Here is a 27,085-nt window from a genome sequence, read left to right as displayed (position 1 = left end):
CTATCCGTCAATTCTTGCAACCGAGCTTTCAACTCCTTTAACTCGGTTGGTGCCATACGATCTGAGCTATCGAAATTGGCGTAGTCCTGTACAAGCTCAATACCAAACTCTATCTCCGAGCAGTGGCAAACCGTAATTCTTCGGGAAAAATATCCGGTATTCGCAAACCACCCAAGACGACTCGAGTTTTATTTCTAACTCCTTATCATCAAGTACATACGCAAGGTATGCTTCGCACCCCTTTCTTACATATTTCGGGCCAACATTGATGATATTACACCGGCAACCCTTTAAGTCCGTAGACTCAACTCGGATCATCTCGTTATTTGCGCACCTCAAATCCATAGTCTTGCTTTTGCAATTCACAACCGCATCATGCACGGTCAACCAATCCAAACCAAGAATAACATCAAATTCATCGAAGGCAAAAGCATCAAGTCCGCGGAAAACAGAACCTCGAATTACTAGGGGCATTTCTTACACTTTATCAACAAGCACGAACGACCCAAGGGATTTGACACCGAATTACGAACTCGATGAGACTCAATAGGTAAAGTCTTACTGGATGCTAAGGTTTCAGATATATAAGAATGAGTAGAACCGGGGTCAATCAAAGCAATCACATTAGTATCAAAGAGAGTGAAAGTACCAGTAATAACATCCGGCGAGGAAGCATCCTCGCGTGCAGACAGTGCATAAGCCCTAGCGAGTGCGAGCCTCGGATTTGGTCGTAGCATCTCTAGATCCTCTCGACCACCACTAGCATTGCCCATATTTCTAGATGGTCTACCCCGAGCAGTGGTAGCGCCCGATTTCCCACTCTGATTTACATTCTGTTCAAGCAACCTCGGGCAATCTTTAATGAAGTGGTCAACTGATCCGCACTTGTAACAGGAGCTGTCATGGAATCTACAACTTCCAGAATGCCATTTGCCACAATGCTGACACTCCGTTCTGTCTCGACGTTCATTCCCAACACCGGCGGCCAAGTGCCTCGTGTACCCATTGTGGGGTCGATCAGATCTCGTCTAAAAGGCCCAAAGTGCCTCTAGACCGCCCATATCATCATGAAATTTCTTCGATGCTGTTGAAGAGACTTTCCGAGGATCTTTACTTAAACTCTCCGGTTCCCACATCAACTTTTTGTTTTTCTTTTCTAAGCTCTTGACTTTACAAGCTCGCTCGACAAGTACTACGAACTCTCGTATTTCAAGAATGCCAACGAACATTTTTATATCTTCATTCAGCCCATCCTCGAAGCGTTTACACATGATAGCCTCGGACGAAATACATTCCCGGCGTATCTACTAAGTCTAACAAATTTTCACTCGTGTCGTGGGTCGACATAGAACCTTGCTTAAGCTCGAGAAATTCCTTCCGCTTTTGATCAACAAATCTCGATCGATATACTTTTTCCAAACTCGGTTTGGAAAAACTCCCAAGTTACTTGCTCTCGGGCACAACAAAGTCGAGTACTCCACCAATAGTAGGCGTAATCGCGTAGCAAGGAGATAGTACACTTTAGGCATTCATCGGGTGTACAAGATAGCTCATCGAGTACGGATAGTGTTGTCCAACCAAAATTCAGCTTGCTCGGCATCGTCGCTATCCGTAGCTTTAAATTCAGTAGCCCCATGTTTTCGGATTACATCAACTGGGGCTTATTCGACCTTATTTGGTCGATTCGGGAGGCATTGTAGGTCTTGAAATGTGTTTGTTGGGAATGGAGGTTGTGGAGCAGTAGTATTAGTTCGAATGTATTGGTTGAACCAATCATTCATCACGCTATAGAAAGCTTGTCTAGCTTCATCATTTGGATTACTAGCATTAGGTTGAGAGTCCACGCTGCCTTGTGTGCGGGAGCAAAGGTGCTACACTCTCAAGATCATCACCACCGCTCGATCGGGATCGAATTCATTACTATAAATAAACACATTTGAAATTGTCAGAAATCACCACACTATCAAATAATCACATGAAATGGCATGTATAGCTAGACCCAAATGCATTACAGTAGTCCTAGAATCGACTAAACCGTAGCTCTGATACCAATAAAATTGTAACACCCCGTACCCGAGTTCGTTACCGGAATCGAACCCAAGGTGCACACAGACTTAACTTAATTATTTTCACAGTCCATTTAGAAATTTCCAGACAAGCTAGTTACTGCATCACTGTCGCCTTAAAAATCATATCTTGAGTTTCAAAGCTCGAAAATCAGTTTCATAATTTTTCCCTGAAACTAGACTCATATGTCCATCTACATATTTTTTTCTAGAATTTTTGGTTGGGCCAATTTGTACAGTTTATTAGTTAAAGTCTCCCCTGTTACAGGGATCAACTACACTGACCTTCGCGCATTACGACCTGGATATCTCCCTGTACAGGGCTTCAATACTGATGCCGTTTGTTTCTGTAGAAACTAGACTCAAATAGGAATCTATAAATATATGGAATAACTCCTAATTATCTCTGGTTAATTTACAATGAATTTCCAAATTCGGAACAAGGATTCCAGAAACCGTTCTGGCCCTGTTCCACGAAAACCTAAATATATCTTAACATATAACTCATATGACCGTTTTGTTTCTTCCATATGAAAGTAGATTCATCAAGGTTCATTTACATAATTTATTCACTATTTAATTCCATCCCTACTATTTTTAGTGATTTTTCACATCCACATCACTGCTGCTGTGAGCATCTGCCTTTGAGGTAGACTTTACCTATTTCATAATTTCCATGATTCAATTAGCCCTTTTTGCATACATGGCACAAAGAATGATCATGATTAACCATTCCAATGGCTAATCGTTTCCAAACATTTCCATACCTCTTAATGAACAACATACAAAATGATTATGATAGCATGCCAAAGTTTATATAAGCCATTTTCGCATGGCTATCCAAATTTATACAAAATCAAAGGAGTCTATGACCAACAAACGAAAGAGTAGTCCTATACATGCCATTTCAAAATTCAACCAAAATTTGTACCAAAAGGGGGCTTTGATAGTGTGGGAGACTTCGACTTCCAAAAATCCAGTCCGATGGTGACGAGCCAAAATCTATAAAGCAGAGAGCAAAGAAACGGAGTAAGCAATTTATGCTTAGTAAGTTTTGAGCAAGGGATTCCAGCACAACAAAAGCATAGCATTCATATAGCTAAACGAATAATTTCATATGCACACATTCTCAATATCATACTTACTTCACATTACCAACCCTTATGTTCATACACAAAAGATCAACTTAGCCATAGGCCGGTAGCTCGTTTATCAACTGAGCGAATACTTATTTGTAAGGGCTCAACTAATTCAAAGCACATACGAACATACCTCATTGCTGGAATTTTTGCAAGCGTATTAACTGAAATTTTTACAGAAAGATTGCTCTTTCCCGAATCACGTACCTTTGAATTTTATCCGGATATAGCGACTCGCTCAAAAGCCTTCGGGACATAGCCCGGTTATAATAGCTCGCACAAATGCCTTCGGGACTTAACCCGGATTTGGGAACTCTCACAAATGCCTTCGGATCTTAGTCCGGATATGGTCACTTAGCACAAAGCCTTCGGGACTTAGCCCGGACATCATTCGAATAATCATGCACATTTAACACTAAATCATGACACATTCAGATTTCATTTTCATTAGCAAAACTCAAACACAAGACACTTATCACACTTGCAATTTCGCTCAATATCCACACACAAAGAGCATGATTTCGATTTGCTTAAAACATGATCTAATCAAATCATAATTTAAGCTCTATTACTCAAGAACTTACCTCGGATGTTGTCGAATGATTCCAATGGCTATTCGACCACTTTTTCCTTCCCTTTATCGGATTTAGCTCCTTTGCTCTTGAGCTTAATTTAACAAATAAATTGATTTAATCATTTGAGCATCGAAGAGGAATTCAAGGTACTTAGCCCACATATTTTCATTAGACATTAAAGTCACATATGTACGAAATCATGAATCAAACTCAACACATTAGTTAGTACTCTCCTTAGCCAATTTTCCAAGCCAAGAATAGGCATCAATATGCTTGCCTCTAACCGAATGCATGCACACCAATCCCCTCATGTGGCGAATATGCATGTCCATGTTGAGGCCAATTATACACTTAATACCACACATAAACGGCATACATTTTACTAACTAACGCATTCCATATTGTAACTCAATACGCATCAATCATTTACTTCATAACCAAAACATCATCATATGTAAATATATACCTTGAGATAGTTTATATGTCATACCAATACATCATGTGCAAACATATATATATATATATATATATATGCTAGAGCTGAATCTCAAAGTTGATTATAACTAAACATGAACATAAATCCAAAACACAAATCTTACCTACCATGCAATAAGCATAAATTATACTTATGGATGTACCATGGCGAATACATCACAACACCATACCATTTCAATTTTGGTCATGGCTAAACAAAGAACTTAATGTCTCACTCAAAATGCTAAAAAGAAAGTCCAAGAGCCATCAATCCACCATCACATGTATCATTAGCAAGCTTCATATTTAACATGCAATGGCATTAACACAAAATCCACCTTGGCGAATACCACCCCATGACATAGCAAGGATTTGAACCATGGGCTAATTAGAACTCAAGCTAGCAACTAAAAACATGCATAAATCTCATGGCACAACCTCAACATACCTTAATCTAGATACAAGTATGGCCAAACCTCCTCCTAATCCTCTTCCAAACCAAGCATGAAGCAAAAACCCCTTCCTTCTTCCTTAGAATTTTCAGCTCGAAGAAATGAAAAAAAAGGATGAACAACAATTTTTTTTTTCTCTCTTTTCTTCAACTCACGGCAATGGGGGGGTAACACACACATTCTTTCTTTTTTTTTTTTCTTCCCTTTCATTATTCAATTCCCATGCTCATTATTTTATTTTTTTCTTACATACCCCATTGTCACAACATGTTTCATGACATGTTTTGCCCATAATCCCTTGTCATGGCCGACCACTAGCTATTAGGGGGGGAAATTTGACATGCAAGTCCTCCCTTTTGATTACATGCACTATTAGGTCCTTATAGATTAGCCTATCATATTTCAAAAGTGTCACACAAGTCCTAATAACTGAATTCACATGCAATCGACTAAATCGAAGCTTGAAATTTTCACACATTCATAAATACATATTCTAGACAATAAATATTACGTTCAAACATTTCGGTGTCTCGGTTTAGCGGTCCCGAAACCACTTCTCGACTAGGGTCAATTTTGGGCTGTCACATAGTAAGCTCGTATAAACTTTATACATAACATTCCATTTCAATAATGAACTTTATAAGGTAAATATAAACCTATACCAATACCACAGGATTTATCAAACCATAATCATTAACTCACAAATGAGTATATCCATCAACACCACATATAGTTAACATTCCTAGCATAGTAGGATTTTATTAGACATATTACATAGTCTTTAACCCTTTTCATAAGACTTTGAAACCTTCCATTTACTTACTTTAACTTAAATAACATTATCAACTCACAAATTAGTGTATTTATCCATGACCTATATAAATTCATCCATAACTTAATTAAATTTCTCACATATAAATAAAGCCTTTAACTCATCAACCCATTTACATTTTCACATTACATCTCAATTATGAACTTACAATTTCATTACATTCCTTTACTCGTATCATTTGCATAACATAAGCATAAACATCGACCGATTACACAAGCTTGACACAAGCTTATATATCATAATCAATACACAAGTTAGTGCATTTATACATAACTATTTTGGGATCAACCACATGATAAACCATTTCATTAAAAAAAAAACACATCCTTTGATTCATACCACCTTTTCATGAACATAAGTATTTTTCCATTTGGACACTTACCATTTCAATTTATAACATTACTATTAAGTATGATATAATCTAACCATAATCTTGGAACAAGTCTAAGCATTATCAACTACACATGTTATTGCATATATACATAATTCACTTGAAATATCATAAGATAAGTCACTGAACATTAAAAACTTCATTTTGAAATCATCAATTTCATGAACATAATTAAGTATACTTTCATTGAACATTTCCTTTTCAATCCTTTTCATAGATTCAAGACATAAGTCATTTGAAAATTATCATTCATTTTCTTTTCATGCCCGTTGAATTAGTAACTTAACTCAGATACTCAGGTAACTATTGTAATGCCCCTAATCCTGAAAACCTTGTGTAAAATTTTATTTTTCTTGTTTGTGTGGTAGTGACATGAATGCATGCTTGCCTTAGTGGTTTAATACTTTGGGAGTGTCTGGGAAGTCATAAGTTCAAGCTTGGGCTTGAGAAAAATTTTCGCTTCTAAGTTAATAATCCTATGTTGGCAGCTAGTAGACTTTTAATTTAAAGTGAAGGTTGCTTGACATAAATAGCTTACTGGTCAAGGGGGTGGTGGCGTGTTGTTGGTTGCTAAAAGACTGAGGTTTGAGTACTTGAGCAAGTAAGGGATTTTGATTTTTGTTACTTGTACAATGTGGGTGTTGGTGTTTGACTGAAACACTGAGCGGTTAAGAAGTGTGGGGAGTGTGGCCGAATATTTGGGAGGTTTGGAGGGATTTTCAGTTGTGTGGGGATGTGGATAGGCAGGTTATCAGTTGAGGATTTTAGGGGGAAAAAGAAGAAACTGGAGTGTAGTAGGGATTGTGAGTTGAATTTGGGTAGGGAGCATAGAGTTTTCGGCAGTGCTGCTATTCTCTAGCTTTTCAGCATTATTTTCTCTTTTGGCTTCCTCCCTCTCCATCTTTCTTTTGGGTTTTCGTAAGTTGGGGTTCTTTTCTTTTGGTAACTAAAGTCGAGTGGTGTTATCTTGAGAATCTATCGGTTCTTTTTCTTTTACTTGGGAATATACCTTTTTCTCCAACCCTTTGGTCCACAGATTCTTTTTCTTCTCTATCACTTTTCCCCAAACGGTGTACCCCCTTCTTGGCTGAATACCATTGTGTCCCTATCTCTCAAGCTCTTTTGGTTTAGCTTAGTGTGACCGATTCTATTCACCTTTCTCCCTCTCAATATTTCTTTTCTTTTACCTTGTTCTTGGCCAAATATCTTATCCTCTCCCTTCATATCACTCTTTTGTTTTGGCTTTGAGGTAAGTGCTCTTGACTTCTCTTTTGTTCTTATTTATTTTCTTTTGGCTTTCCCTCTTTTCACTTTATGAGGTTAGCCGAACCTTCAATGGTGGGTGTTAGTTCAGTTGCTTGGTTCCCTTGTTCCCGGTTAATAGTTTTCCTCTCTAATATTCACTTTTCCTAATCGTTTGCTATCAGGGGTGACTGCACCATCCTGTACTTTGGTGGGCCGATTGTTGCTACCCTTCACTCATAGTGATATATTTCAGTAAGTGGTTCACTTGGTTCAAGTAGTTTACGTTTAGAGTGGTATTCAACGAAGTTAGGTTTTATGCAAATCTTTGATAAGCAGTGGGTGATCACTGGCTTAAGGCAGGATCAAACCCTACTCGCTTAATCAAGGTAAGTGAATTGTGCGATTGAGAATTTAAGTGTTAATAAGAGGGGTATAACCCTATTGAGTTATTGTAACACCCCTCACCCGTATCCGTTATCAGGATAGGGTTCGAGGTATTACTGAAACTTTGCATTGAAAACATACTAAATCAACTCACCAGGTTTAGCTCATATCTGAAACTTTCAGGCATTCACATCTTGTCCCTTAAATGGGCCTTCAAGGCCTCAAATATACATAGAGATAGTTCGGGATAGGACCGGGAACTTTAATAACTTTAAAAAAATTTTCCTTATTTAGAAGTGTCACACGACCGTGTATGAGGGGCGTGTGGTCACCCACGCCCGTGTGGCCTAGGGCACGTCCATGCCTTTAACCCGTGGGCAACATTGACTTTTAGGCATAGCTAAGACACACGCTCGTGGGCTCACCCCGTGTCCAAAAGTTGAGCATTCTGTTAAATTAACATGGCCCAGACACACACCCGTGTGTCCTACCCGTGTGCTAATTTGGCTTAAAGTTTTAGGTGCAGGGGACACACGACCATACCACATGCCCATGGGGATGGACCATGTGTCACACACGGCCTAGACACACGTCCGTGTATCTAACCATGTGGACCTTAATAGGCTATTTTCCAAGCCTTTAGTCACCCCTTTCTACTTCTTTTTCTTAATAGATACCAAATTCAAAGTAAAACATGATTATACACTTGTAAATGATTTTGATGAAGTTAGTTGTATGGAAACCTCATATCATTGGTGTCATACAAAAAGGTTATTTCCCATCTACTATTTATGGGTTCTTATGTTATTGTAGCACATTCAAAATTTGGCTCATTTTTGAACTTATTGCCAATTGTAGCAACCCATCATATAAGAACATAAACATGCATATAAAGGCAGGTCATAGCCTACTTCCAAATATGCCAATTTCCATAGCCTTATACAAAAAGATGAATACATCTTTACATGCCATCATTTGGCAATTCAAATGACACATATGACAAAATACTCAAAGCCCTATACATGCCATTAACAAAGTAGAAGTGTCTTTATACCAAAGCTTGACTAGTTGATAGTGTGTTGCTTCTCCAACCGTCTTCCAATCTGTGACAGCCCAAAATTGACCCTAGTCGGGATGTGGTTTCGGGACCACAAAACCGAGGCATAAAAATAATTTAAAAATTTATTTTGATGCCTATGATATGTGTTAAATTGTGTATGACATTTTGATGTTTCAATTTAGAATTATAAATGTGAATTTCACTAGAAAGGACCTAGTAGTAAACTTTGAAAGTATGATGGGGAAATATGTGATGACTAGTTGATCATGCATGCAAAAATAAGGGATTTGCATGTCAAATTTCCCCAAAGATGGTATAGTGGCCGGCCATGACAAGGGAATATGGGCAAGGAAAACATGTTATGACATGTTTTGTTAATGCATGATGTGATAAATGATAAAAAATTAAGCATGTAGGAAGAGAAACAAAAATCAAAATTTGCTCATCCTTTCCCCCCTTTTGCCGTGAGTGAAAGAGAAGCAAAGAAAAAATTTTGTTCATCTATTTTTCTTTCTTTGGCCGAAAATACTAAGGAAAAAGGAAGGATTTTTGCTTCATTTTCTTTGTTTAGAAGAGATCTAGAAGGATATTTGGCTAAACTTGCATCAAGAGTAAGGTATGTATGAGGTTGTGTTATGAGTTTCATGCATGTTTTAGTTGCTAACTTGATGTTCATGCTAGCCATGGTTCAAATCCTTGTTATGCCATGGGAATGGTATTTGGCCAAAGTTGTTATTTTGTTAAAGCCATTGCATGCTAAATGTGAAGCTTGCTAATGATGCATGCAATGATGGATTTTCTACTCTTGAAATTTCTTGTAGCCATCTTGAGTAAGACATTGAGTTTTCTTTTTGTTTAACCATGATTGAAGTTGAAAGGGGCATGATTGTGATGTATTCGCCATGATGCATTCATGAGCATGGTTCATGCTTCTTGCATGTTAGTAAAAATTTGTGTTTTGGATGGCTATGGACACCTTGAAATTGACCTTGCACCTATATGTGTATATATGATTGCACATGATATTTTGATTATGAAGAAAGTGATAAATATGTTGTTTAAAGAAGAAATTTGTTGAAGAATGTTGTGAAATTTGCATGTACAATCGGCCTAGTACACATATGATGTGAAAATCTTGCAATTTATTGTTGATTTTGTGCAAGTATGACTAAGTATAATCGGCCACATGGGGGAATTATTGTGCATGCATTCGGTTAGAGGCAAGCTTAATGATGCCTATTCTTGACTTAGGTAATCGGCTACCTTGTTGTGAGCTAAGGCGAATGTGTGCGTAATTAAAGAAAATTGACTAAAGTGCTTAGTTATGTGATGTTGAGTCAATGATATGTGTATTCGCCAAGGCTAGCGAGACTTTAATGAATTGAATTTGTTTGAATTAGCTCAAGAGCTTAGAGGGCCACAATTGGATAAGGGAAGGAAAAAGTGATCGATTAGCCGTCGAAGTTGTTCGACAACATCCGAGGTAAGTCCTCAAGAAATGACCCTACTCAATTATGTGAAATGAAATATGGATGTGTAATGATTATTGATTTATGTGTGTATGAGTATTTGAATGATACCCTGCTAAGTCCCAAGGCGATTATGCAAGTGATATGTTTGTGTTTGAGCCTTAGTAACGAAAATGAAACATGGATGTGTAATGATTATTGATGTATGTGTGTGCATGAGCAATTGAATGATATCCGAGCTAAGTCCCGAAGACATTTATGCTAGTAATTATATCCGGGTTAAGACCCGAAGGCCATTGTGCTAGTGACCACATCCGGGCTAAGACCCGAAGGCATTCGTGCAAGTTGTTAAATCCGGGCTAATACCCGAAGGCATTTGTGCAAGTCGTTCTATCCGGGCTAAGACCCGAAGGCATTCGTGCATGTGGTTATATCCGGTTGTATTCTGAAGAAGCTTGGGCTGAAGGTGAGCGTTGGTTGCTGTAATAAATTTAATTAGTACGCTCGAAAAGCCCAAAGGAAAAGGTATGTTTATATGTGCATTGGAAAAGTCGATATGTTTGAGTAACATTCGTTCAATCGACTAACGAATTTTCAGCTATTGAATTGGTTGATATCTTGTGAAAGTATACAATGATGAAGTGTGAAGCAAGTATGATTATGTGAATGTGTATTAATGAAATGATTCATTTGGCTATGTGAATGTAATGCCTTAGTTAAAGCTGATTTTATTGCTTGAGACTTACTAAGCATAAAAATGCTTACCCGTTGCTTTGGCTCTCTGTTTTATAGATTTTGCTCGTTAGCGATCGGATTCGGGATCATTAAAGTCGAAGTCATCTACACTATCAAAGCCTCCATTTTGGTATAATTTTGGTTGAACTTTGAAATGGCATGTATAGGACTACCCTAATGTTGAAGGTCATGTACCTTTCGGTTTTGTGTAAGCTTGGATGGCCATGCGAAAATGGCTTATATAATGCTTTTAGTATGATTCTATAATAGTTTGTATGATAATCATTATGGGGTATGAAATTGTCTGAAAGGATTAGCCATTGGAATGGTTAATCATAATCACACTTTGTGCTATGTGTGCAAAAGGGCCATTTGAATCGTGGAAATCATGAAATAGGTAATGGTTACTTTGAAAACAGATGCTGGCAGCAGCAGTGGTGTGGTTTTGAAAAATCACCAAAATTTGTAGGAATGGTATTAAATAATGAATAAATTATGTAAATGAACCTTAATGAGTCTACTTTCATGTGGAATAAACGAAACGGTAATAGGAGTTACATGTTAAGAGATATTAAAGCTATTGTGAGATAGGGCCAGAACGGTTTCTGGGTCCCCTGTCGCAACTTTAAAAATTTATTATAAATTATCCAGAAAGAATTAGGAGTCATGCCTTATATGTACAGATTCCATTTTGAGTCTTGTTTCATTAGAAACAAACGGCACCAGTATTAAAGCCCTGTACAGAGAGATATTCAAGTTGTAACGCGCGAAGGTCAGAGCAGTCGATCCCTGTAACATGGGTGACTTTAACTAATAAACTGTACCAATTGGCCCGACCAAAAATTCTAGAAATAAATCCATGGATGTATATATGAGTCTAAATTCAGGGAAAATTTATAGAATCAGTTTCCGAGTTTTTAAACTCGAGATATGATTTTTAAGGTGACAGTGACGCAGATTTCCAGCCTGTCTGGAAATGTCAAATTGGTGGGTGAAATATGTGGATTTGGCTTGTTAACCCCTCGTGTCCGACACCGGCGATGGTCTCGGGTTCGGGGTGTTACAATTTTATTGGTATCAGAGCCACGGTTTAGTCGATTCTAGGACTACCGTGATATGTTTGGGGTCTAGCTATACATGCCATTAAATGATGAATTGATAGTGTGGTGATTTCTGACAATTTGACTCTGTGTTTGTTTATAGCAATGGATCCCGATCCCAACCGAGCAATAGTTGATGATGTGGAGAGTGTGGCGCTGCTCACGCAAGAGGGACAGCCCATGGGACTCTCAACCTATGGCCACAATCCGAATGATGAGGCTAGGCAAGCCTTTTATAGTGTGATGAATGATTGGTTCAACCAATACATTCGAACTAACACTACTGTTCCACAACCTCCATTCCCGACTAATGCAACCCCAAGACCTACAATACCTCCGAGAATCGACCAAATAAGGTCAAGTAAGCCCCAATGATGAATTCGTAAACATGGGGCCACCAATTCAAGGCTACGAATAGCTACGATGCCGAGCAAGCTGAATTTTGGTTGGATAACACTATCCGGTGCTCGATGAGCTATCTTGTACACCGATGAGTGCTTAAAGTGTACCATCTCCTTGCTACGCGATTCGCCTATTATTGGTGGAGTACTCGACTTCGTGGTGCCTAGAGAGCAAGTGACTTGGGAATTCTTTCAAACCGAGTTCAAAAAGTATATCATCGAGATTCATCGACCAAAAGCGAAGGAATTTCTTGATCTTAAGCAAGGTTCTATGTCGCCATCGACTACGAACGAAAATTTGTGAGGCTTAGCCAGACGCGCGAGAATGCATTTCGTCCGAAGCTATTATGTGTAAACGCCGAGGATGGGCTGAATGATGATATAAGGATGTTCGTTGGCATTCTCGAAATACGAGAGTTCAGAGTACTTGTTGAGCGAGCTTGTAAAGTCAAGAGCTTAGAAAGGAGAAACAAAAAGTTGATGTGGGAACCGGAGAATTCGAAAAGGTCCTCGGAAAGTCTCTTCAACAGCATCAAGAGATTTCGAGATGATGTGAGCCGGTCTAGAGGCGCTTGGCTTTTCTAGACGAGGACGCGATCGACCCCTGACCACACGAGTCACTTCGATCGCCGATGGTGGAAATGATCGCCGAGAGAGGGCGAGTGTCGCATTGTGGCAAATGGCATTCGGGAGTGTTGGTTCCATGATCGCTCTGCTATAAGTGTGGATCGGCCACCACCTTATGAAGGATTGCCCGAGGTTGCTTGAACAAAATGTAAGTCGAGTGGAAACCCGGTGCTACCATCGCCGAGGTAGGCCACCTAGAAATGTGGGCAATGTTAGTGGCGGTCGAGAGGATCTAGAGATGCTACCATCGGATCCGAGGCTCGTGCTCTGCTAGGACTTATGCCATACGCGCACGCGAGGATGTTTGCCTCACCGGATGTCATTCTCGGTACTTTCACTCTTTTCAATACTAATGTGATTGCTTTGATTGACCCCGGTTCTACTCATTCTTATATATTTGAAACCTTAGCATCCAAAGAAGACTTTGCCTATTGAGTCTATCGAGTTTGTAATTCGGTGTCAAACCCTTGGGTCATTACGTGCTTGTCAACAAAGTGTGCAAGAAAAGTCCCTAGTGTTCCGAGGTTCTTGTTTTCCGGCGGACTTGATGCTTTTGCCGTTCGATGAATTGACGTTATTCTTGGTTTGGATTGGTTGACCATGCACGATGCGGTTGTAAATTGCAAAAGCAAGACTATCGATTTGAGGTGCACGAATAACGAGATAATTCGGGTTGAGTCTACGGACTTAAAGGGTTACCACTGTAATATCGCAATGTTGGCCCGAAAATATGTAAGAAAAGGGTGCGAAGCGTACCTTGCGTATGTGCTCGATGACAAGGAATCGAAAAGAAACCCGAATCGATGCGGTGGTTTGTGAATACCGGATGTTTTCCTCAAGAATTGCGGTTTACCACTGTTCGGAAATAGAATTTGGCATCGAATTTGTACCGGTACCACTCAATTTCGATAGCTCCGTATCGTATGGCACCAACGAATTAAAGGAGTTGAAAGCTCGGTTGCAAGAATTGGTGGATAGAGGTTTTGCTCGCCTGAGTTTTTGCCTTGGGGTGTGCCGGTGTTGTTTGCGAAAAAGAAGGATGGAACCATGAGGTCGTAGATCGACTATCGTCGACTTAATAAAGCGACGATAAAGAACAAATATCCGTTACCACGTATCGATGACTTGTTCGATCAATCAAGGAGCCTCGGTGTTCTCGAAAATAGATTTGAGATCGGGCTATTATCAATTGCGAATTCGAGATTGGACGTACCAAGACGCCTTGAGCGAGATATGGTCACTATGAGTTCCTAGTGATGCCGTTTGGGCTTACTAATGCCCTACGGTATTTATGGATTTAATGAATCGGATCTTCGACCATATTTGGATCGATTCGTAGTCGTGTTCATTGATGACATCTTGGTCTATTCAAGAAATGAGACCGAACATGCTGAACACACGAGGTTAGTCTTTGCAAATTTTACGGATAAGCAATTATATGCTAAGTTCAAGAAGTGTGAGTTACGGTTAAGAGAAGTTAGCTTCTTGGGTCATGTGGTATCTCAGATCGGTATTCGAGTCGAATTCAATAAAATTTCAGCCATACTTAATTGGAAGCCTCAGAAATATTAATGAGGTTCGAGTTTTTGGGGCTTGCTTAGGTTATTACCGACGATTTGTAAAGGTTTCTCAACGATAGCCACGCCGATGACGGCTACTCCAAAAGGATGTTAAGTTCGAATGGACGAGAAATGTCGAAAAGTTTCGATCAATGAAAACTTATTTGATGAAGCCCCAATTCTAGTGCAACCCAAATCGCAAAGAGTTTGTCATCTATAGTGACGCCTCCCTACTTGGGTTAGGTTGCGTATTGATGCAAGAAGGTCGAGTTGTGGCCTATGCGTCGAGGCAATTAAAGCCGCACGAGAAAAATTATCCGACCCATGATCTCGAATTGGCTGCCATCGTATTCGCCTTAAAGATTTGGCTACATTACTTATTTGGTGAGAGGTGCCATGTGTACTCGGATCACAAAAGTCTCAAATATTTGATGACCCAAAGAGACTTAAATCTGCGAAAAGACGTTAGCTCGAGTTGTTAAAGGATTATGAGCTGGTCATTGACTATCACCCGAAAGGCGAATGTGGTTGCGGATGCCTTGAGTCGTAAATCATTATTCGCTTCTGAGCGATGAATGTGCACTTGTCCGCTCGATCCGACAACGTGTTAGTAGCTAAATTGAAAGCCAAACCATTATTGATACATCAAATTTGTGAAGCTCGGAAGGTCGACGATGAGTTGGTTGCAAAACGGTCGAGTGTGTTCAACAAAGAATCGGAGTTTCAGATCGATGATGACGATTGTTTTAGGTTCGAAGTCGTCTGTGTGTTCCAAGGAATTGAACTTATTTCGATAATTCAACGAAGCCCATTGTAGCCGAATGGCAATCCACCCGGAGTACGAAGATGTACAACGATTTGAAACGTCGGTTTTGGTGGCATGGTATGAAACGAGACATCTCGATTTTGTTTGAGATGTTTAATATGTCAACAAGTGAAAGCGGAACATCAAGTGCCTTGAGATTACTTCACAGATCACGATACCCGAGTGGAAATGGGATCGAGTCACAATGGACTTTGTGTCCGGACCGCCATTGTCGACAAGTAAAAGGATGCGATTTGGGTTGTTGTTGATAGATTGACTAAGTCGGCTCACTTTATCCTCGTATGCACGGATTTTTCATTAGATAAACTAGCTGAATTGTACGCTTTCTCATTGTGAGATTACACGGTACCGATTTACGTTATGTCGGATAGAGATCCGAGGTTCACCTCGCGATTTTGGAAGAAATTGCAAGAAGCTTTGGGTACCAAGTTGCATTTCAAAGATCGCTTTCACCCCCAAACCGATGGTCAATCCGAGCGGATAATTCAGATACTTGAGGATATGTTGAGATGTTGCATCCTCGAGTTCGGTGGTTCATGGGAGCGGTACCTACCTTTGATTGAATTCGCTTACAACAATAGTTTTCAATCAAGTATTAAGATGGCGCCTTACGAGGCTTTGTACGGCGTAAATGCCGTACACCATTGTTTTGGACCGAGCTCGGTGAAAACAAAATTTTGAGTGGATTTGATTAAAGATGCTTTGAAAGTAAAAGTAATCCGTGAAAGTCCGAAAATAGCCTCCGATCGTCGAGTCGTCGACGCGGATTTGAAACGAAAGGACATTGAGTATCGTGGGAGATAAAGTGTTTCTTAAGGTTTTGCCTTGGAAAAGATACTCGATTCGGTAGTAAAGGCAAGTTGAGCCCGAGGTTCATTGGACCATATGAGATATCCGAGAGTCGGTCCAAAGGCATATCGTCTGATTTTGCCCCCTGAACTCGAAAAGATTCACGATGTCTTTCATGTTTCGATGCTTCGACGCTATAGATCTGATCCATCGCACGTGATTAGTCCATCGGAGGTTGAAATTCAAGCCAATATGAGTTATGAGGAAGAACCGATTCGTATCCTATCACGTGAAGTGAAAGAGTTGCGAAACAAGCGGGTTCCGCTAGTGAAAGTGTTATGGCTCAAACACGGGATAGAAAAGCTACTTGGGAAACCGAGAACTCTATGAAAGAGTGATACCCAACCCTATTTACCCGGTAAGATTTTCGGGGACGAAAATTTCTTAAGTGGGGAGAGTTGTGACACCCAAAATTGACCCTAGTCGGGATGTGGTTTCGGGACCAAAACCGAGGCATAAAAATAATTTAAAATTTATTTTGATGCCTATGATATGTGTTAAATTGTGTATGACATTTTGATGTTTCAATTTAGAATTATAAATGTGAATTTCACTAGAAAGGACCTAGTAGTAAACTTTGAAAGTATGATGGGGAAATGTGTGATGACTAGTTGATCATGCATGCAAAAATAAGGGATTTGCATGTCAAATTTCCCCAAAGATGGTATAGTGGCCGCCATGACAAGGAATATGGGCAAGGAAAACATGTTATGACATGTTTTGTTAATGCATGATGTGATAAATGATAAAAAATTAAGCATGTAGGAAGAGAAACAAAAATTAAAATTTGCTCATCCTTTCCCCCCTTGCCGTGAGTGAAAGAGAAGCAAAGAAAAAATTTTTGTTCATCTATTTTTCTCTTCTTTTGCCGAAAATACTAAGGAAAAAGGAAGGATTTTTGCTTCATTTTCTTTGTTTAGAAGAGATCTAGAAGGAAATTTGGCTAAACTTGCATCAAGAGTAAGGTATGTATGAGGTTGTGTTATGAGTTTCATGCATGTTTTAGTTGCTAACTTGATGTTCATGTTAGCCATGGTTCAAATCCTTGTTATGCCATGGGAATGGTATTTGGCCAAAGTTGTTATTGTGTTAAAGCCATTGCATGCTAAATGTGAAGCTTGCTAATGATGCATGCAATGATGGATTTTCTACTCTTGAAATTTCTTGTAGCCATCTTGAGTAAGACATTGAGTTTTCTTTTGTTTAACCATGATTGAAGTTGAAAGGGCATGATTGTGATGTATTCGCCATGATGCATTCATGAGCATGGTTCATGCTTCTTGCATGTTAGTAAAATTTGTGTTTTGGATGGCTATGGACACCTTGAAATTGACCTTGCACCTATATGTGTATATATGATTGCACATGATATTTTGATTATGAAGAAAGTGATAAATATGTTGTTTAAAGAAGAAATTTGTTGAAGAATGTTGTGAAATTTGCATGTACAATCGGCCTAGTACACATATGATGTGAAAATCTTGCAATTTATTGTTGATTTTGTGCAAGTATGACTAAGTATAATCGGCCACATGGGGGAATTATTGTGCATGCATTCGGTTAGAGGCAAGCTTAATGATGCCTATTCTTGACTTAGGTAATCGGCTACCTTGTTGTGAGCTAAGGCCGAATGTGTGCGTAATTAAAGAAAATTGACTAAAGTGCTTAGTTATGTGATGTTGAGTCAATGATATGTGTATTCGGCCAAGGCTAGCAAGCGAGACTTTAATGAATTGAATTTGTTTGAATTAGCTCAAGAGCTTAGAGGGCCACAATTGGATAAGGGGAAGGAAAAAGTGATCGATTAGCCGTCGAAGCCGTTCGACAACATCCGAGGTAAGTCCTCAAGAAATGACCCTACTCGAATTATGTGAAATGAAATATGGATGTGTAATGATTATTGATTTATGTGTGTATGAGTATTTGAATGATACCCGGGCTAAGTCCCGGCGATTATGCAAGTGATATGTTTGTGTTTGAGCCTTAGTAACGAAAATGAAACATGGATGTGTAATGATTATTGATGTATGTGTGTGCATGAGCAATTGAATGATATCCGGCTAAGTCCCAAGACATTTATGCTAGTAATTATACCGGGTTAAGACCAAGGCCATTGTGCTAGTGACCACATCCGGCTAAGACCAAGGCATTCGTGCAAGTTGTTAAATCCGGCTAATACCAAGGCATTTGTGCAAGTCGTTCTATCCGGGCTAAGACCCGAAGGCATTCGTGCATGTGGTTATATCCGGTTGTATTCCGAAGAAGCTTGGGCTGAAGGTGAGCGTTGGTTGCTGTAATAAATTTAATTAGTACGCTCGAAAAGCCCAAAGGAAAAGGTATGTTTATATGTGCATTGGAAAAGTCGATATGTTTGAGTAACATTCGCTTCAATCGACTAACGAATTTTCAGCTATTGAATTGGTTGATATCTTGTGAAAGTATACAATGATGAAGTGTGAAGCAAGTATGATTATGTGAATGTGTATTAATGAAATGATTCATTTGGCTATGTGAATGTAATGCCTTAGTTAAAGCTGATTTTATTGCTTGAGACTTACTAAGCATAAAAATGCTTACCCGCTGCTTTGGCTCTCTGCTTTATAGATTTTGCTCGTTAGCGATCGGATTCGGGATCATTAAAGTCGAAGTCATCTACACTATCAAAGCCTCCATTTTGGTATAATTTTGGTTGAACTTTGAAATGGCATGTATAGGACTACCCTAATGTTGAAGGTCATGTACCTTTCGGTTTTGTGTAAGCTTGGATGGCCATGCGAAAATGGCTTATATCGTTTTTTAGTATGATTCTATAATAGTTTGTATGATAATCATTATGGGGTATGAAATTGTCTGAAAGGATTAGCCATTGGAATGGTTAATCATAATCACACTTTGTGCTATGTGTGCAAAAGGGCCATTTGAATCGTGGAAATCATGAAATAGGTAATGGTTACTTTGAAAACAGATGCTGGCAGCAGCAGTGGTGTGGTTTTGAAAAATCACCAAAATTTGTAGGAATGGTATTAAATAATGAATAAATTATGTAAATGAACCTTAATGAGTCTACTTTCATGTGGAATAAACGAAACGGTAATAGGAGTTACATGTTAAGAGATATTAAAGCTATTGTGAGATAGGGCCAGAACGGTTTCTGGGTCCCCTGTCGCAACTTTAAAAATTTATTATAAATTATCCAGAAAGAATTAGGAGTCATGCCTTATATGTACAGATTCCATTTTGAGTCTTGTTTCATTAGAAACAAACGACACCAGTATTAAAGCCCTGTACAGAGAGATATTCAAGTTGTAACGCGCGAAGGTCAGAGCAGTCGATCCCTGTAACATGGGTGACTTTAACTAATAAACTGTACCAATTGGCCCGACCAAAAATTCTAGAAATAAATCCATGGATGTATATATGAGTCTAAATTCAGGGAAAATTTACGGAATCAGTTTCCGAGTTTTTAAACTCGAGATATGATTTTTAAGGTGACAGTGACGCAGATTTCCAGCCTGTCTGGAAATGTCAAATTGGTGGGTGAAATATGTGGATTTGGCTTGTTAACCCCTCGTGTCCAACACCGGCGATGGTCTCGGGTTCGGGGTGTTACACAATCCTTATGAGTCCTCGAGCTCTGTAAAACGGGAAAAAGAGAGGGGGTAAGCATTTTCATGATTAGTAAGCTCGAATAACCGGAAAGTAAACTTACCGAGTAATTAGCATACATCCACACTTAAATCATGAAATCATCAATTATGAAATGATTTCCTATCACATGCACTCAATCAGTAAGTTAGTCACATAACAAAACATCATGTAATTCATGTAGATGAGCTCATCATTCATCATTTTATTGACATACATCATATTAATCCTGTTGAGTTTCTAGGAAATCTCGATGGAATACCCATTATCTTTCAATTCTTATGAATAATCATTTCACATATATGCACTCCCGCGAACCTCACATCTCATGGCAGGATTCCCAGTCCAGGGTAACTCCCCCATATCATAAACTCATAAGTTGATGTCGGGATTACTAGTCCAGACTAAATCCTTTATAGCTACAAACACCCTTAATGAGCTCGGATCTGAATTACCAGTCCAAGCTAAATTCAGACCCTAATAGGATTACCCGTCCGGGCTAAATCCTCAATTCACATATATTCTTCGGGAGGCTCGATCATTCAAGGAACACCCTTCTGGGCTAGATCCTTTCCATACTCGAGTCACGGATTACCTGTCCGGGCTAAATCCTTACTGCAACACATGTTGGATCTCTTTACACATATCAATGAGGGTTTATCCATTGAATTCCCTTTGTCAACCTCATCCGAGACATTTTTCACATGTTACCATCAAATATACATTTCCATGATATTTCATGCTAATAATAAATGCAATCATCATGCATTCATAAATCATTCAATTATGCATATTACGGGTTTACTTTAAGTTATCCGAACTTACTTGGTATTCTTTTCGGGATTTGTTTCGGTTATTCTGAAACCTTGCGTTTACCACGATCGACCTCCGTAATTTGTTCCTCGGGGTCTACAACGGCAAAAATTAACTCATTAATACCCCACATTATACATTTCAAGTTAATATCTACCCCGGTCCAAATGACCGTTTTGCCCCTAACCTTTGACATTTTTACGATATAGTCTCTAGGCTCGTATAATGAAACACATGCACTTTCTATCTTACCCAAGTCTAACCGAATACTTTCCCTTCTTATGGTAGCCCACATTACCCATTATTTTCTCATTTCTACCACATATTTACATCTTTTGCAAAATAGTCCCTATAAGGGTTTTTCATGAAAATCAACTAGGAAAAAATGTTTAATACACATTCATCTTCTATATTCCTCCATAATCCATCAAAATACAAGCAACTCATGCATGGGTAAATTTTTAAACATGAACCCTAGCATGAGATATGGGTAGAAATGGAGAGAGCAAGCTACTGGGATTTCAAAAATACATAGAGCATGAAAAACGGGGCTTGGGAGCACTTACTATTGAGCTTGGAAAGCTTGAAACCCTAGCTACAGAGAACCCCAAATTTTTGGCTGGATGAAGGAGAAAATGGCTGATTTTGGCTTGATTTTTCCCATTTTAATTCAATAAAATGACAAATGACCAAAATGCCCTTACGCCCTTTCTTTAAAATTTCATCCATGCAAGCCCATTTTTGTCCAAAAATTTAGAATTTGGGAAAATTGCTCTCCAAGACCTTCTAATTCATAATCTAAAGCAATTTCATACAAATTGCTTCTAGAATCCAAGTTTTGCAATTTATTCAATTTAGTCCCTAATTTCCAATTGGACACCTTTACTTAGAATTTCTTCATAAAACTTTAACACATGCATATTGTAACGCCCCTTACCCGTGTGCCACATCGAAACAGGGTACGAGGTATTACCAGATCATAATATATATCATTAAACGAAACCGAAATAGAAATATGTCATCCAAATAGATAATGTATCATTATAACATATGTCTTGAACAATATTAGCCAAATTCAATGGCTTATACAAAATAATTTGGTTAAATAATGTAATCAATATTTTAAACCTAGGCAATTATGACACGTAACAAAATAACGAAGCCTACTATACATGCCATAATTCAAAAGAAATGTTTATTTCAAATACCCAAAAGTATTGATAGTGTGGCAGATCTTCAACGATCCTTAACTCCCGAGCAATGTCGGACGACACTATAAGACAAAAGAGAGAAAAGAAAGTAAGCTTATATACCTTAGTAAGTATATAAATAATAATTAAAGAATCTAATATGTTTACACATTAACTCAAGTGTATCTACTTTTAATTTCAATATTTACTCCACTTTGATTGTGCTGTCTCTCCTGCGTCATGTTCACTAAATAAATCATAGCTCGAGTTACAAAACTTGAAATTCAAATCCGTAAAATTTTCCTGAAACTAGACTTATATAACTTCTTACTAATTGTTTTTTTAGAATTTTTGGTCCATCCATTTAGTACAGTTTATTAGTTAAAGTTTCCCCTGTTATACAGCTCGATTGATCTGACCTCTGTTCACTACGAGTTAAATTTCTCCAAGTACACAATTCAAATAGCCATGAAAAATGTTTCATTTAAAACTAGACTCGATAAGGAATCTAGACATATAAACTATATTTCTTAATTAATTTTTTAAAATTTTTAAAGATTTATCAAAGTCAGAATAGGGGATCACATAGTCAATCTAAACAAGTCACACACAAATATAAATATCTAAAAATATAGAGTTCCTTTGCTTGCTCTGTTTCTTTTATATGAAAATAAACTCATTGAGCTTTAATTTAATATCTCATTCAGCCTCTAATTCAATTTATACTATTTTTTGTGATTTTTCAAAATCACATCACTGCTACTGTCCAAAACAGTATTATTGCAAATTCACTCTTTCACACTTTCTTTGTATTAACCTCACTTAGCATACATATCACAATTCATTTTCACCACATTTCATACATCACAAGTATAAGTCCATGATTAAAATGCCACCGTAAAATTATCCTGTTGAACAATTTGGATCAATCCTCGATACTTGATGGTTTCAACACCCTGCCCCACTATCATATTTCATATAATTCGGCTCTCTTGTACACATGGTGAACACTTAGTACCACCCATGTGACCTAGCCAATTTATCTCGTAGCTCTCTTGTCTACATGGTGTCCTTCACTTGGAATCACACATGCGACCTAGCTACATTTATCTCTCCTGTAGCTCTCTTGTCTACATGGGATACATCCCGTATCACACATGTGACCTAGCTACTACATAGTATCTCGTAGCTTTCTTGTACACATGATGTGCACTCAGCACCATACATGTGACCCTAGCTACGCTCCATCTATATTATTCAATCTTTCCGAATGTTCAATCGGGATTTCTCTCTCTATTACTTATTTCCATTCCTCCAATAGTCGATTTATGTTTCAAAATTAGCTAAAATACATATAATAGGCTGAAATATAAAAATGTAAATGAAATTAATGTATTATTTACATACAAACTTACCTCGGTGCAAAATATAGAAATTTTGCAATTTAGTCCAAAACCTTTTCCTTCCCCCGTTCGAGATCGATTCCACGCCTTTCTTGATTATTGAGCTTGAAAGCTTGGGAAAAACCCTAGCTATGGAGAACATGTAAGTTTCGGCCAAGCTTGAATGAAGATGAACACATTTTTGTGTTATTTTTCCCATTTTATTTCATTTAATATACAAATGACCAAAATGCCCTTACTTCTAAACTTTCTTAATATTCCATCCATGTCCTAATTTTTGTCCGTATAAAGTATAATGGTGTAATTTCCATTTAAGGACCTCTACTTAAAACCCCCATTTCAATCAAGTACTTTATGAACTAGAACACACATTTTTTTACCTATTTCAATTTAGTCCTAAAAATCAAATTAAACACCCAATCGATAAAATTTCGCAATGAAATTTTCACACAATTATGAAATCATAATATAAACACTAAAACTTAATCAAAATAATTTCTTTCAACCTCAGATTCGTGGTTTCAAAACCACTATTCCGTTTTAGCCCTAAATCGGGCTGTTACAACTCTCCCCCCTTTAAGGATTTTCGTCTTTGAAAATCTTACCGGTAAAGAAATTTGGGTATTGTTTTCTCATGGCTTCCTCCGGTTCCCACGTAGCTTCTTCTACTCCATGTCTTTGCCATAACACTTTCACTAAAGCTATACTTTTCTTTCTCAACTGTTTTACTTCTCGAGCCAAGATCTTAATCGGTTCCTCATCATAGGTCAAGTCCGATCGAATCTCAATTTCTGTTGGAGAAATCACATGTGAAGGATTAGAACGATAACGTCACAACATTGATACATGAAACGCGTTATGAATTCTTTCTAACTCTGTCGGTAAGGCCAACCGATATGCCACTGGTCCAATTCTCTCAGTAATCTCGTACGGCTCAATAAAACGCGAACTCAACTTGCCTTTTCGGCTAAATCTCAGTATCTTCTTCCATGGTGACACCTTCAAGAACACTTTATCACCTACCTGGAATTCAATCTCTTTTTTTTTTTAAATCTGCATATGACTTTTGTCGATCTAAAGCAGCTTTCAAGCAATCACGAATTACTTTTACTTTCTCTTCAGTTTCTTTAACTAGATCAACTCCGTGAATCTATTTCTCACTAAGTTCGGTCCAATATAAAGGAGTCCGACACTTGCGACCATACAAGGCTTCGTACGGTGCCATCTGTATACTTGACTGAAAACTGTTATTATAGGCAAATTCAACCAAAGATAGATATTTCTCCCAACTGCCTTTAAATTCTAAAACACAGCATCTAAGCATATCTTCGAGTACTTGGATTACTCTTTCCGACTGACCATCTGTTTGTGGATGAAACACGGTACTAAAGTTCAATTTTGTACCCAAAGCTTCTTGTAACTTTTTCCAGAATCTCGAGGTAAACCTCAGATATCTATATGATATTATAGACAAAGGTACCCCGTGCAACCTCATAATTTCAGCAATATATAATTCAGCTAATTTATCAAGTGAGTAATCGGTACGTACCGGTATAAAGTGAGCCGACTTTGTTAACCTATCAACCACTACCAAGACAACATCCTTCTTTTTAGGAGTCAGAGGCAAACTGGTTACAAAATCCATGGTAATCCTATCCCATTTCCACTCAGGCACCATTACCGGTTGGAGTAATCTTGAAGGCACTTGATGCTCAACTTTTACTTGTTGACAGATCAAACACTTGGTTACAAATTGAAATGTCCTTTTCATGCCCGCCACCAATATAACTTCTTTAAATCATTATACATTTTGTGCTACCGGGGTGAACCGACAAACAACCATCATGGCGCTTCATGTAATATTTTCGAATCAATTCATCATTTTGAACACATATCCTGTCTCGAAACATCAAACAGTCATCCAGTCCAACTCGAAAATCTGAGCCGTAACCCGATTCGCACTGAGTTCTCTTGGTTCGCAACTCACTATCGTTCTTTTGAGCATCACAAATTAGCTGGAGAAATAACGGTTTAGCCCTTATCTCTGCTAAGATTAATCCATCATCAGACAATGGTAACCCCGTATTCATGGCTCTCAAAGTAAAAAGAGATTTCCTGCTCAAAGAGTCAGCAACTACATTCGCTTTTCCAGGATGATAATCAATCATTAACTCATAATCCTTCAATAATTCAAGCCATATCCACTGTCGCAGATTTAAATCCTTTTGATTCATCAAATACTTCAAACTTTTGTGATCAGTAAAAATTCGGCATTTTTCACCATACAAATAATGTCGCCAAATCTTCAAGGCAAAGACAATAGCGGCCAATTCCAAATCATGTGTAAGATAGTTCTTCTCATGCGGTTTTAACTATCTCGAGGCATAAGCTACCACTTTACCCTCTTGCATTAGTACACATCCAAGTCCTGTCAATGATGCATCACTATAAATTACGAACTCCTTCCCTGGCTCGGGCTGTACTAAAATTGGTGCTTCAGTCAATCGTGCTTTTAGCTTTTCAAAACTCTGCTGACATTTATCAGTCCATTCAAACTTAACATTCTTTTGCAACAACTTAGTCATAGGAGAGGAAATCATCGAAAATCCCTCGACAAAACGTTTATAATACCCGGCCAAGCCTAAAAAGCTTCAACCTCGGATACATTCTTTGGCGGTTTCCAATCAACGATCACGAAAATCTTGCTCGGATCCACCCGAATACCATCACCTGAGATTATATGTCCCAAAAATCCGACTTCACGAAGCTAGAACTCACTTTTATTAAACTTAGCAAACAATTTCTTTTCTCTTAAGATCTGCAATATGGTTCTCAAGTGTTCGGCGTGCTCAGACTCATCCCGAGAATAAATTAGAATGTCATCTATAAACACTACTACAAACTTATCTAAATATGGCCGAAAGATTTGGTTCATCAAGTCCATAAATATAGCTGGAGTATTTGTTAGGCCGAAAGGCATCACAAGGAACTCATAATGTCCATACCTTGTCCTAAAGGCGGTTTTCGGCACATCTGACTCCTTAACTCTCAACTAGTAGTAACCGGACCTCAAAATCAATCTTTGAAAACACTGTGGCCCCCTTTAACTGATCGAATAAATCATCAATCCTCGGCAACGGGTACTTGTTCTTTATAGTCACCTTGTTGAGCTGACGGTAATCAATGCAAAGCCTCATTGAGCCATCTTTCTTCTTTACGAACAATACAGGAGCACCCCAGGGGGAGAAACTCAGTCTCACAAATCCCTTGTCTGTTAACTCTTGCAACTGAGCCTTCAGTTCTTTTAATTTAGTCGGAGCCATTCTAAATGGAGCAATCGAGATCGGTGTAGTACCCGACAATAAATCAATGGCAAACTCTATCTCCCTGTTCCGAGGCAACCCAGACAATTCCTTTGGAAATACATCTGGAAATTCACAGACTATCGGTATTGATTCAAGCTTCAATTCAGACAGCTCAGTATTCATTACATAGGCCAGATAAGCTTCACATCCTTTCCTCATGTATTTCTGTGCAGACATGTGCGAAATCACCATAGGCAATTTATTTGATTCATCTGTTTCAACCCACAGAGTTTCACCATTTTCACATTTCAACTCTAGTGTTTTCTGTTTACAATCTACCTTGGCATCATAAAATGTCAACCAGTCCATTCCCAAAATAACGTCAAACTCATCAAATGGTAACAACATCAGATTAGCCGGAAAACAGTGACCTTGAATCATTAATGGGCAATTCTTGCAAACCTTATCAACTAGCACATATTGGCCTAAGGAGTTCGACACTTTAATCGTAAATTCAGTAAACTCAACAGGCAACTTTTTATTAG

The sequence above is a fragment of the Gossypium arboreum genome, chromosome 2, assembly GCF_025698485.1.
Source record: "Gossypium arboreum isolate Shixiya-1 chromosome 2, ASM2569848v2, whole genome shotgun sequence".
Lineage (NCBI taxonomy): Eukaryota > Viridiplantae > Streptophyta > Magnoliopsida > Malvales > Malvaceae > Gossypium > Gossypium arboreum.
Note: the sequence above shows the minus strand (reverse complement) of the source record.